The sequence below is a fragment of the Bufo bufo genome, chromosome 3, assembly GCF_905171765.1.
Source record: "Bufo bufo chromosome 3, aBufBuf1.1, whole genome shotgun sequence".
Classification (NCBI taxonomy): domain Eukaryota; kingdom Metazoa; phylum Chordata; class Amphibia; order Anura; family Bufonidae; genus Bufo; species Bufo bufo.
Window position 1 is genome coordinate 502,322,963 of NC_053391.1, and position 15,277 is coordinate 502,338,239.

The window sequence follows — 15,277 nt, forward strand, 5'->3', positions numbered from 1 at the left end:
GTTAGGCTGCCTTTCCTGCGACCCATGCTCTTTACGCATTAAAGACAACACGGATTACTGGTTGTTCACCCTTCTCGACCCTTCTCATCTCTCATTCCTGTAGTGGAGAGGACGAGCAAAAAGGTGCATTACCAGAAGATCCTTGTTGAAAAATTGCTCCAAAAATTTCCATCTGACAACGCTGGCGGCAGAGTCTGTAGTTCCTTGGGCAACCGAGGAGTGGAGACAAGGCGAACACACAGCAGTTCCAACAGAGGCAGGGCAGAGCCTGGGACAGTTTCATGACACCCCGCCAGCACCCTCACCCTGATGCGCGGCCTAGTGTCACAAGGAGGGAAACATTTTGGAAGATGGTGAAGGAGTACATAGCAGACTGTGTCAGCATCCTCAATGATCCCTCAGTGCCTTACAACTACTGGATGTCCAAACTGGACACGTGGCACAAACTGACGCTCTACGCCTTGGAGGTGCTGGCCTGCCCTGCTGCCAGCATTTTGTCTGCACATGTTTTTAGTTCTGCTGATGGCATTATAATAACATAAGTGCATCTGCCTGTCAACTGAAAATGCTGACAGGTTGACTCTTATGAAAATGAACAAGGCCTGAATTGACCATGACTTCTCGACTCCACCAGAGGGAAGCTGATGAACATAAAGGCACTTTAAATGTGTTGTTTATAATGTACTGAATAGACTGTATTCCCATGCACCCCTTCCACCACAAATAAGGGGATATGGTTGAATCTTCCTTTCCTCATCCTCCTTCTCCTTTTCCATCATATCAACATGCTTATTCATCGCATATAATGCCCTTGCATATATCCCCTTCGCATATAATGTATTACAGGGTCAGCTCAGCTACAGGCCCTCGTATATAATTTTTTAGAGGGTCAGCTCACCAGCAGGCCCTTGCATATATTTGTTGTTTACAGGGTCAGCTCACCAGCAGGCACTCACCTACAATGTTTTACAGGATTAGCTCACCAGCAGGCCCTTGAATGTACTTTTTACTGGGTCAGCTCACCAGCAGGCCTTCACCTACAATCCTTTACAGAGTCAGCTCACCTGTAGGCCCTTGCATATAATTTTTTACAGGGTCAGCTCACCAGCAGGCATTCACTTACAATGTTTTACAGGATTTGCTCACCAGCAGGCCCTTGCATGTAATTTTTTACTGGGTCAGCTCACCAGAAGGCCCTCACATATAATTTTTTAGAGGGTCAGCTCACCAGCAGGCCCTCGCATATAATTTTTTAGAGGGACAGCTCACCAGCAGGCCCTTGCATATATTTTTTTTATAGGGTCAGCTCACCAGCAGGCATTCACCTAAAATCTTTTACAGAGTAAGCTCACCTGTAGGCCCTTGCATATAATTCTTTAGAGGGTCAGCTCACCTTCAGACCCTCACCTACAACCTTTTAGAGGGTCAGCTCACCAGTAGGCCCTCAACTACAATCTTTTACAGGGTCATCTCACCAGCAGGCCCACACCATAAATCATTTGCAGGGTCAGCTGACCATCAGGCCCTCGCATATAATGTATGACAGGGTCAGCTCACTAGTAGGCCCTCGCATATAATTTTTTATTTAGAGGATCAGCTCACCAGCAGGCCTTCACCTACAATCTTTTACAGGGTCAGCCCACCTTAAGGACCTCGCATATAATGTTTTAAAGGGTCAGCTCACCAGCAGGCCCTCACATATAATTTTTGACAGGGTCAGCTCACCTTAAGGCCCTCACCTACAATCTTTTACAGGGTAAGCTCACCAGCAGGCCTGCACCTCAAATCTTTTTAGAGGGTCAGCTCACCAGCAGGCCCTCGCATATAATGTTTTAGAGGTTAGCTCACCAGCAGGCCCACACCTACAATCTTTTACAGGGTCAGATCACCAGCAGGCCCGCACCTAAAATCTTTTACAGGGTCAGCTCACCTGCAGGCTCGCACCTAATTATACCTAATAGGTAATTTGCGCGCATGCTGCCTTGCATAGATGTGCTACCTGTAGCCGTTTCTCAGGCTCCCTCTCCGGAATTGAACCCTGATTCCCCGTTACCCGTGGTCACCATGGTTTGCACTGAAAATAATATCGAAAGTTAAAAGGACAGACATTCGAATGAATCGCCGCTGAAATCTAAAGTCACCAAAGCGGCAGCAGGCCCTCGCCCATAATGTTTTAGATTGTCAGATCAGCAGGCCCTTGCTCCAAATGTTTTTGAGGGTCATCAGCAGGCCATCAATCATCATTTTTCAAAGGTGTGTATGATGCCCTCCTTTATGTGTAATAAAGGGTATATTGTAGTGCCGTTTCCTTGTAATTTTTGGCAACCCTTTCACTTAGTGCATAGGCCCTCCTTTATGTGATATACAGGTTGTGTAGGAGTGCCTCTTACTTTTAATTTTTGGCAGCACTTGCACTTTATATACAAGTAAATATACAGGAAAGAATGTTTCCTAACAATTTTTCCTCTAAAATTGATTTTATCTTGGGTTTTGTGCGTATTATTGTCAGTCTGTAAAAGTGACAACATCGCTCCCAGCAGTGACCTGGGACTCCAGTATGCATCCAGACATCCTCCCTATGCTGTTCCCAAACCATTTCGGTGGTGTTTCCATCAATTTCTGACCTTTTTTCTATGAACCAGGCACCCTCCCCTCTTCAGAGCAGGGGGTGCCTGGTTTAATGCTCGGGTTCTCCCATTGACTTACATTATACTCGTGTGCTCAGTAGAGCACCCGAGCATCCCGATGTGTTCGGACAGAGCACCCGAGCACTTTGGTGCTCGATCAACACTACTCCTTATCCTTTCCCTACACCATGAATAATCTTTCCCTGAACTGCTCAATAGGTTTTTTGTGAATAAAATCTTTTCTAAACACTGTCCCTAGGGCCTATAATGTCTCTCCCTGCACTAAGTTCACTGTAAAATAGCAGTGACCAGGCAGGAGGAGGCTTTTTATAAGTCTGTAACATCACATGGGCTGGGTATCTGCTTATTGGCTGTCTGTGTTGCATTATGGGTGTTCCCTTGTTCCCAGGCTTCTTACTTCCTTGTTCTAACATGTGCAGCAGCCATTTTAGGAAAAAATACAATTTGTTATCACGAAGCACAAGGAAATTAGACTACGGGATGAATCAAATTTTTCCTGAAATTTGGATCGAATTCCACTTTGTCAACTACAATTCGTTCATATCTAATAACTATGTATATACTGTATGTAAAGTCGATGATGGGTTTGCACACAAGATGAACATGAATTAGGTTAAAAATATTTCCCACTGTTGCCATTAAAGATCGTGTTCTGCTTTGACATTCCATTTAAACAAGGTCATCGCTTTCGTTTATGTGGCACACCAATAGCTTTAACTCTTTTAGTAAGAAGCGTAAAAGGTCTACTAGATCCTTTCTATTACAGTGGGACAATGCTCTTGATGCCGGATGATTCTGTTCTGCCACCAATAACCTTTCACACTAGGTTAATTTACCATAGAAATCACAACATAGTATGAAATATAATGCAGTTACCTGTGAAGTCTGAAAAAACTCTCACTTAAACTGTCATGCCATAAATTACAGGGACAAAGCATACTTGATTACATTTTCTTGGACTATTGAGGCGTCATTAAATGTCTGCTGTATAGTTTAAAGTCTCATCTAAATCAATGGCACATTTAACAAGATTCATTTAATAGTTTACCTCCCCCAAGGTTTTGAAATAGCCTGTAGTTTCACAATCACTATAATCAGTATATGGAGTTTGCAGAACTGTCCACTGGTTTCAGATGTGGTTCGTTTATCTCCAAATTGGTAGAAAAGCAAATAACCACAATGGTTAGACTAACCAATAACATTAGTTTTTTATTGTCTAAAATATACAGCCCTACATGCTTAGTTACAAATTCAGCTTCTTATCCTATAAAGCATATTTGCAGATGAATATTTTTTGACTATACAAGGGATTAAAGTGTTAATCCACTTTCTAAGAAAATAAAAAACAGTGCATGCTATAAAAAAAAACATTACTAGGACTTTGTTTATAAGTCATTGGCAAATGACTATTGCTGCCAATCAGTGGCCTCAGCAATCACGTGCCATAGTAGTGCCATCATGGCTCACTGCCTTAACCACTTAAGGACCACATGTTTATACCCCCCTAGTGACCAGGCACTTTTTTACAAATCGGCACTTCACAACTTTAACGGTTTATTGCTCAGTCATGCAACTTGGCACCCAAATTAATGTTACCTCCTTTTCTTCTCACAAATACAGCTTTCTTTCGGTGGTATTTGATTGCTGCTGAGATTTTTCCTTTTTCTGATATTAATCAAAATAGACCGCAATTTTCTCAAAAAAAGTGTATTTTTTTAATTTTTCTGGTTAAATTGTTCAAATATAATTACATTTCTATACAAGTTTGTGTCAGAATTTATTGTGCTACATGTCTTTGATTAAAAAAAAATCCAATAAGTGTATATTTATTGGTTTGCGCAAAAGTTATAGCGTTTACAAACAATGGTACAAAAATGTGAATTTCCGCATTTTGAAGCTGCTCTGACTTTCTGAGCACCTGTCATGTTTCTTGAGGTGCTAGAATGCCAGGATAGTATAAATACCCCCCAAATGACCCCATTTTAGAGAGAATACACCCCAAAGTATTCACGGAGGGGCATAGTGAGTTTATGTATGATTTTTTTTTTTTCACAAGTTAGCGGAAAATTACACTTTCTGAGGAGAAAATAAATAAATAAAGTTTCCATTTCTGCTAACTTCTGGCAAAAAAAATAAAAATCTCCCACGGACTCACTATGCCCCTCAGTGAATACCTTGCGGTGTCTACTTTCCAAAATGGGGTCATTTGTGGGGGGTGTTTGCTGTTCTGGCATTTTGGGGGGGGGCTAAATTGTGAGCAACCCAGTAAAGCCTAAAGGTGCTCGTTGGACTTTCGGCCCCTTTACGCACCTAGGCTGCAAAAAGGTGTCACACATGTGGTATCGCCGAACTCAGAAGAAGTAGGGCAATGTGTTTTGGGGTGTATTTTTACATATACCCATGCTGGGTGAGAGAAATATCTCTGTTAATTGACAACTTTGGATAAAAAAAATTTAAAAGTTGTCATTTACAGAGATAAATGACACACAGTATGGGTATATGTAAAAATACATCCCAAAACACATTGCCCTACTTCTTCTGAGTATGGTGATAACACATGTGTGACACTTTTTTGCAGCCTAGGTGTACAAAGGGGCCCAAATTCCAATGAGTACCTTTAGGATTTCACAGGACATTTTTACGCATTTGGATTCCAAACTACTTCTCACGCTTTAGGGCCCCTAAAATGCCAGGGCAGTATAAATACCCCACAAGTGACCCCATTTTGGAAAGAAGACACCCCAAGGTATTCCGTGAGGGGCATGGCGAGTTCATAGAAGATTTATTTTTTTGGCACAAGTTAGCGGAATTTGATATATATATATTTTTTTTCTAACAAAGTCTCATATTCCACTAACTTGTGACAAAAAATAAAATTTTACATGAACTCACCATACCCCTCACGGAATACCTTGGGGTGTCTTCTTTCTAAAATGGGGTCACTTGTGGGGTATTTATACTGCCCTGGCATTTTAGGGGCCCTAAAGCGTGAGAAGTAGTTCGGAATCCAAATGCGTAAAAATGCCCTGTGAAATCCTAAAAGTACTCATTGGAATTTGGGCCCCTTTGCGCACCTAGGCTGCAAAAAAGTGTGACACATGTGGTATCGCCGTACTCAGAAGAAGTAGGGAAATGTGTTTTGGGGTGTATTTTTACATATACCCATACTGTGTGTGAGAAATATCTCTGTAAATGACAACTTTTTCCATTTTTTTTTTTTACAAAGTTGTCAATTTACAGAGATATTTCTCTCACCCAGCATAAGTATATGTAAAAATACACCCCAAAACACATTGCCCTATTTCTGCTGAGTACGGCGATACCACATGTGTGACATTTTTTTGCAGCCAAGATGCGCAAAGGGGCCGAAAGTCCAACAAGTACCTTTTAGGAGGGCATTTTTAGGCATTTGGATTCCAGACTTCTTCTCACGCTTTAGGGCCCCTAAAATGCCAGGGAAGTGTAAATACCCCACATGTGACCCCATTTTGGAAAGAAGACACCCCAAGGTATTCCGTGAGGGGCATGGCGAGTTCATAGAAGATTTTTTTTTGGCACAAGTTAGTGGAAATTGATTTTTTTTTGTTTTTTCTCACAAAGTCTACCTTGTGACAAAAAGTTAAATCTTTCATGGACTCAATATGCCCCTCAGCGAATACCTTGGGGTGTCTTCTTTCCGAAATGGTGTCATTTGTGGGGTGTTTGTACTGCCCTGGCATTTGAGGGTCTCCGCAATCATTACATGTATGGCCAGCATTAGGAGTTTCTGCTATTCTCCTTAGGCCTCATGCACACGACCGTTGTTTGGGTCCGCATCCATGCCGCCCTTTTAGCGGCTCGGATGCGGACCCATTAATTTCAATGGGGCCGCAAAAGATACGGACAGCACTCCATGTGCTCTCCGCATCCGTGGCTCCGTTCCGCGGCCCCGCTAAAAAAATATAACATGTCCTATTCTTGTCCGCTTTTCGGACAAGAATAGGCATTTATATTGCCGGCGCCCGTTCCGTTCCACAAATTGCGGAAGGCAACACGGGCGCCTTCCGTTTTTTGCGGATCCGTGATTTGCGGACCGCAAAAAACAGCACGGTCGTGTGCATGAGGCCTTATATTGAGCATACGGGTAATGAGATTTTTTTTTTTCGTTCAGCCTCTGGGCTGAAAGAAAAAATAAACGACACAGATTTCTTCATTCGCATCGATCAATGTGGATGAAAAAATCTCTGCCAAAAAATGTGCAAAAAAAAAAAAGAGGGGAAAGGACATAGGAGTGCTTGCGAAGTAAAGCTGCGATCGCTAATAAAGATCCAAAAAGCTCAAAAGTGATCTTTATATCGCCGCAGCGATTTTACTGTGTTTTTGCAGTGATCAGAAAAAAAATTATTCTGTCACTGCGGTGGGGCGGACTGAACGCAAGTGTACGCACAAGATCAGGCCTGATCGGGCGAACACTGCGTTTTTTGTAGAGCCTAAGGTGACCCTAATGTACTGATATACAGTACAGACCAAAAGTTTGGACACACCTTCTCATTCAAAGAATTTTCTTTATTTTCATGACTATGAAAATTGTAGATTCACACTGAAGGCATCAAAACTATGAATTAACACATGTGGAATTATATAACAAATTACATAACAAACAAGTGTGAAACAACTGAAAATATGTCATATTCTAGGTTCTTCAAAGTAGCCACCTTTTGCTTTGATTACTGCTTTGCACACTCTTGCCATTCTCTTGATGAGCTTCAAGAGGTAGTCCCCTGAAATGGTTTTCACTTCACAGGTGTGCCCTGTCAGGTTTAATAAGTGGGATTTCTTGCCTTATAAATGGGGTTGGGACCATCAGTGGCGTTGAGGAGAAGTCAGGTGGATACACAGCTGATAGTCCTACTGAATAGACTGTTAGAATTTGTATTATGGCAAGAAAAAAGCAGCTAAGTAAAGAAAAACGAGTGGCCATCATTACTTTAACAAATGAAGGTCAGTCAGTTAGCCAAAAAATTGGGAAAACTTTGAAAGTAAGGGCTATTTGACCATGAAGGAGAGTGATGGGGTGCTGCGCCAGATGACCTGGCCTCCACAGTCACCGGACCTGAACCCAATCGAGATGGTTTGGGGTGAGCTGGACCACAGAGTGAAGGCAAAAGGGCCAACAAGTGCTAAGCATCTCTGGGAAATCCTTCAAGACTGTTGGAAGACCATTTCAGGGGACTACCTCTTGAAGCTCATCAAGAGAATGCCAAGAGTGTACAAAGCAGTAATCAAAGCAAAAGGTGGCTATTTTGAAGAACCTAGAATATGACATATTTTCAGTTGTTTCATACTTGTTTGTTATGTATATAATTCCACATGTGTTAATTCATAGTTTTGATGCCTTCATAGTCATGAAAATAAAGAAAACTCTTTGAATGAGAAGGTGTGTCCAAACTTTTGGTCTGTACTGTACAGGGAGTGCAGAATTATTAGGCAAGTTGTATTTTTGAGGATTAATTTTATTATTGAACAACCATGTTCTCAATGAACCCAAAAAACTCATTAATATCAAAGCTGAATATTTTTGGAAGTAGTTTTTAGTTTGTTTTTAGTTTTAGCTATTTTAGGGGGATATCTGTGTGTGCAAGTGACTATTACTGTGCATAATTATTATTAGGCAACTTAACAAAAAACAAATATATACCCATTTCAATTATTTATTTTTACCAGTGAAACCAATATAACATCTCAACATTCACAAATATACATTTCTGACATTCAAAAACAAAACAAAAACAAATCAGTGACCAATATAGCCACCTTTCTTTGCAAGGGCACTCAAAAGCCTGCCATCCATGGAGTCTGTCAGTGTTTTGATCTGTTCACCATCAACATTGCGTGCAGCAGCAACCACAGCCTCCCAGACACTATTCAGAGAGGTGTACTGTTTTCCCTCCTTGTAAATCTCACATTTGATGATGGACCACAGGTTCTCAATGGGGTTCAGATCAGGTGAACAAGGAGGCCATGTCATTAGATTTTCTTCTTTTATACCCTTTCTTGCCAGCCACGCTGTGGAGTACTTGGACGCGTGTGATGGAGCATTGTCCTGCATGAAAATCATGTTTTTCTTGAAGGATGCAGACTTCTTCCTGTACCACTGCTTGAAGAAGGTGTCTTCCAGAAACTGGCAGTAGGACTGGGAGTTGAGCTTGACTCCATCCTCAACCCGAAAAGGTCCCACAAGCTCATCTTTGATGATACCAGCCCAAACCAGTACTCCACCTCCACCTTGCTGGCGTCTGAGTCGGACTGGAGCTCTCTGCCCTTTACCAATCCAGCCACGGGCCCATCCATCTGGCCCATCAAGACTCACTCTCATTTCATCAGTCCATAAAACCTTAGAAAAATCAGTCTTGACGTTTCAGCTTGTGTGTCTTGTTCAGTGGTGGTCGTCTTTCAGCCTTTCTTACCTTGGCCATGTCTCTGAGTATTGCACACCTTGTGCTTTTGGGCACTCCAGTGATGTTGCAGCTCTGAAATATGGCCAAACTGGTTGCAAGTGGCATCTTGGCAGCTGCACGCTTGCCTTTTCTCAGTTCATGGGCAGTTATTTTGCGCCTTGGTTTTTCCACACGCTTCTTGCGACCCTGTTGACTATTTTGAATGAAACGCTTGATTGTTCGATGATCACGCTTCAGAAGCTTTGCAATTTTAAGAGTGCTGCATCCCTCTGCAAGATTTCTCACTATTTTTGACTTTTCTGAGCCTGTCAAGTCCTTCTTTTGACCCATTTTGACAAAGAAAAGGAAGTTGCCTAATAATTATGCACACCTAATATAGGGTGTTGATGTCATTAGACCACACCCCTTCTCATTACAGAGATGCACATCACCTAATATGCTTAATTGGTAGTAGGCTTTCGAGCCTATACAGCTTGGAGTAAGACAACATGAATAAAGAGGATGATGTGGTCAAAATACTCATTTGCCTAATAATTCTGCACGCAGTGTATATGCGCTTACATTTTCTATTTATCCTTTTCCAACCAGATTTAATAAGGAAATAACATGCAGCAAATTTCATAACCAAGAATAAAAATACACAATGTTCTACTTCAATATATGCTCGGCAATAGAACATTTCCATTGCCAGATGTAATATATTTGAAATGTGAAGTGTCATTCTTGTTAATTGCTGCACTATCCTCTATAATAAAATCCATCTGTGCCTGCGATGTGTCCGCGCGTGTGTGCCGATGTTAAATGAACATGTGCGGCCAATAGAATTGCAGCGCACCACACAGCCGCCTGGACCTCCCACATCAGCGTGCTGCCAGCCAATACAAACACTGCGCACCTCAGACCTCCTGAACCACACACAGCAACAGCGTGGTAGCATCAAAGTCGCCCCATACACCGCCCACAATTGCGCCGGCCACCCGGACCGCCCACATCAGAGCACCAGCAGCCAATAAAAACACACCACACCTCAGGCCTCCTGAACCGCCCACCGCAACAGCGCTGTCCTACACACCGCTGGTACCGGCCACAATTGCTGTGGCCAATAAACACATGGTGTAACACGCGCCGCTCGGACCGCCCACAACAGCACGCCGTTATTATGGTGTGCTGTGTCAGTTTGAGCGCCACCATTAAATGAAACAGAAGTGCCACCATTACAGTTCTGTCAGATACAGCAGTTGCTGCTGCGATCAGTATTAGCCACCAGTTGCTGCCAGTGATCTCAGCACCACCAGTCAGTGCCAGCCATCTCAGCCATCAGTGATTGCCACCAGTCACAGTGCCAGCAGTCTCTGCACCACCAGTCACAGTGCCCGCAGTCTCAGCCACCAGTCACTGTCAGTCGTGTTAGCCATGAGTCAGTGCCAGCCGTCTCAGCCATCATTCAGTGCCACCATACACAGCCACCAGACACAGCGCCAGCAGTCTAAGCACCACCAGTCAGTGCCAGCCATCTCAGAATTAGCCGCAGTCAACAGTCTCAGGCACAGCCCCAATCTTAATACCACCAGTCAGTGCCAGCCATTTCAGCCACCAGTCACAATGCCCTCAGTCTCAGCCACCAGTCAGTGCCAGTCGCCTCAGACACCAGTCAGTGCAAGCCGTCTCAGCCACCAGTCAGTGCCAGCTGTCTCAGCCATCAGTCAGTGCCACAGCCACCAGTCATAGTAACAGAAGTCTCAGCAATAAGCCACACACAGTCTCAGCTGCAGTCTCAGCACCACCAGTCAGTGCCAGCTATCTCAGCCTCCAGTCACAGTGCCCGCAGTCTTTGCCACCAGTCAATGTCACCCGGCTCAGCCACCAGTCAGTGTCAGCAATCTCAGCCATCAGTCAGTGCCAGCCATCTCAGCCATCAATCAGTGCCAGCAGTCTCAGCACCACCAGTTAGTGACAGCCATCTCAGCAATTAGCCGCAGTCAACAGTTCCAGCCACAGCTGCAGTCTCAGCACCACCAGTTAGTGCCAGCAGTCAGTGCCAGCCGTCTCAGCCACCAGTCAGTGCCAGCCGTCTCAGCCACCAGTCAGTGCCAGCCGTCTCAGACACCAGTCACAGTGCCCGCAGTCTCAGCCACCAGTCAGTGCCAGTTGTCTCAGCCACCAGTCACCTACAAAATCATCCCAAGGATGAAATTAATGTGTGCCCAAATGTTATAACACAACCAATTAAGACAGAGGACACACATATACAATTATAACATAAATATTTTATTGGGTAATGAATATTACAACAAACCGTAGACAATGATAAAATAAGTAGCAGCAGTGCAGGCAAGAGTTGCGATCAGCAGCTTAACCGCCAGACTCTGGGTATAAAAAATCCAATAACATAAGGAGGAATAGGGAAATAATGTATGCTGCATAAAGCAGGCAATAAAAACCCTACCCCCAATACATGTACAAGCCTCCAACCCCCACAGATAAACACTCAACAACTGCAAAAATAAGAGCCAAACGTAAGAGCCAACTGTATGGCACCTATAACTAACCCATAAGCAGTATGAAGAGACAACAATAGTAGTAATAGATGTTAAATAAGCATAAAATACTATGGTATATTACCTAGAGTTGGTAGGAGGCACAAATGGATCAGACCCAGGTCTAGCAGAGAGCGCACCCCGACGCACGTTTCGCTCCTCCGCTTTTAACGTCTATTACTACTATTGTTGTCTCTTCATACTACTTATGGGTTAGTTATAGGTGCCATACAGTTGGCTCTTACGTTTGGCTCTTATTTTTGCAGTTGTTGAGTGTTCATCTGTGGGGGTTGGAGGCTTGTACATGTATTGGGGGTAGGGTTTTTATTGCCTGCTTTATGCAGCATACATTATTTCCCTATTCCTCCTTATGTTATTGGATTTTTTATACCCAGAGTCTGGCGGTTAAGCTGCTGATCACAGCGCTTGCCTGCACTGCTGATACTTATTTTATCATTGACTACGGTTTGTTGTAATATTCATTACCGAAATAAAATATTTATGTTATAATTGTATATGTGTGTCCTCTGTCTTAATTGGTTGTGTAAGCCACCAGTCAGTGCAAGCAGTCTCAGCCACCAGTCAGTGCCACCAGTCACAGTGCCAGCAGTCTCAGCAATTATCCTCAGTCAACAGTCTCAGCCACAGCCACAGTCTCAGCACCACCAGTCAGTGCCGGCAGTCAGTGCCAGCTATCTCAGCCACCAGTCAAAGTGCTCGCAGTCTCAGCCACCAGTCAGTGTCAGCCTTCTCAGCCATCAGTCAGTGCCACAAGCCACAGCCACCAGTTAGTGCCAGTCATATCAGCCATCAGTCAGTGCCACCATCCACCAATCACAGTGCCAGCAGTCTCAGCACCATCAGTCAGTGCCAGCTGTCTCAGCCACAGCAGCAGTCTCAGCCAGCCACCAGTCAGTGCCAGCCATCTCAGCCACCAGTCAGTGCCACCAGTCACAGTGCCAGCAGTCTCAGCACCAAAATATTTTTTACAAAAACAAAAATAAAACAAGAAATACAATGTGGTCAAATTGCCTTGCTATTTAATATAGACTGTTCCTACTAATGTTTATGCACTACGGTTCTAGCGCCCGTTATTGTAATGGGCTTAATGTCTAGTATACATGGAATTTTTGTGTATGGAGCAATGGACGTGTTTGATGCCAAAGTTGCATCCATACAGTGATCCTAATACCTATACTCAGATAAAATCTCCATAACACAACATAATGCAGTCATGTAAGCATGTGCATAGATGTAGTAAAACACAACACAATAAATTTGCTAGAAATAAAATAGAGGTTACAGTGAGTTCAGAAAAAACATGCCACTGTACAGTATCTTTATGAATAAAAACATAACCAGCGAAGACAAGTCTGACAAAAGTAATGTCCCTTTTACAAGCATTTTAGCATGCCTGTGACATTTCTTTATGTTCCCTTGTATGGGCCAAAGAACCTTGCAATGGTTGTCATAAAGATAAAAGGAAATATGTTGTTGTGATAAATGGCAGCCTAAAGCGTATGACAGTGTAACGTTGCATGTAGGAAAGTGCCCATCCTCCAGAAATCAGCTTAGGAAAAAAAAGTATTTAAATTTATTTTTAAAAAGTGTTTTCAAACAAGAGTGTTCAAACTTTATGATCATTACAGGTTGAAAGACAAGCACATGTTCACTAGAGAGGAGTCAGTCTTTAACAATCCTATTCTTTCTCGCTGGTGAATTGATTTAACCATATCTAGTGTTCACAATACCTTGAAAATGTTTCGCTCCAAAAACATTTGTAAAAGATCTGAAATTATCATTTAATTAGACTGATAACATCATTGTGTGTCGAGAAATTAGTTATTATGCAGATAGGCATATCCCAGTAAAAACCTTGTACATTTCTGAGGAAAAGCATTAAGACAAAAAAACATAGTCGTAGGGACCATCACAAGCTCTATGTCGGATAATTATGAGAAAAATCCCTTATTCAGGCTTCCTTCACATACAAATTTGCTCTGGAAACTTTTTAATGCTAAAAGAAATCTCTATAAAAACCTAATTTTTTTCACATGGCATGCATTTCTACTGGTGTTTTTTGTGTTAACATGTCTGTCTGGCATTTTTTTTCCCTGTACAGGGAGGAAAAACACCTGAAAAATGCCATTGCTTAAAAATAAAAAGCCAGACACAAAAAAAAAACACCAAACTGAAAAAAATAAAAAGCAGTAGAAAAAAAAAGTGTGTCCTGCACCAAAAAAAATGCACCAAAAACTAAACAAACTATGTGTGAATCCATCCCCAGCGGATTGGGCTAGGGGCAGTTTATTGTCAGTTATATACTGTATAGCTTACCACGTGCTACATATATGGCTTGAGCACACAATAACAATAGCTATTGATTGCGCCCCAATCTGTGACTTTTCCCCATGCACACCAGGCCTTAAAAAAAGGGGGAGTGGTGTGGGGGCGGGGAAGGGGAAGTTAGGTAGGCCCATCTCATTTATCATTTTCTATGCATGTTTTAGGCCTAGAAATGGTCTGAATCAAGGCAAGGGATATGGCATAGAATTAGACACGCAGTGGATTTGCCAAAGTTATATAGAGGCCGGTGCCTCTACCTAAATTCGGCACCGCCAGCTAAAGGAGTATTAAAGGAAATGTGTCACCCAAAATTTTATCTGCCAGTTAAAACCAGATAGTAACACATATCTCTTTTTCTAATCTGTTTTTATTTTCTGATTGTATTTTTTGTAAAACAAAATTATGGGGGCGGTCATCTTGCATGAGATATTCTTAACAGAATTTACACAGCATAAAAAAAGGAGGGGACCCTATAGACTTAAATGAAAAAGTTTTCTAGGCATGCTGTGTGACCTGTGCAGAGGTCATTGTACAAGAAAAGAAGAGATAAGGTTTGACAATCACCTATTGTGAATGGTGGATCATGTCTTATCTATACATAGAGGTGATATCAGTACAGGCAGGATTAGAATCAGTTAACTGCAGTAAAGTGATCAGTACAAACCAAGAAATGACTACAATTGTTAGACATAATGACCAGTGCAAAAACTGCAGGATTTCTGGTTTTAGTTTAACCACTTACCAACCGACCATTGACTATAAACGTCCTGGGCAGTCGGGTTTATCTCTGATTGGACATTTTAGAACGTCTTTTCAGAGATCGCAGCTGCACCCTAATCGTCAGTGACAGCAGGGTGATTCTGAAGGTTCTATTCTAAATTCTCTTGTAGTATGGAAAAAAAGTGTCATAAAAAAATTCCCTAATTTAGTCATTTAAAAAAAGTTAAAAATAGAAAAAATAAATAAATAAATAGAATAGGCATATTTGGTATTGCCTCTTCCATAATGACCAGCTCTATAAAAATATCACATGATCTACCACATCAGGTGAATGCCGTAAAAAAAATAAAATCATCATCCCGCAAAAAAATAAAATGAAAAAAATAAAAAAATATGGCTCTAAGAAAATGGCAACCCTTGACGTGTTACAGGAAAAAAAAAATATTAAAATGGAAAATCTGCAAAAAAAGAGAAATTTTGAAATTTCACCTCTATTTTGCTTTAATTCTTGTGGAATACTTAACGGGTTAACAACATTTACAAAACCAGTTTTGAATAGTTTGAGGGGTGTAGTTTCTAAAATGGGCTT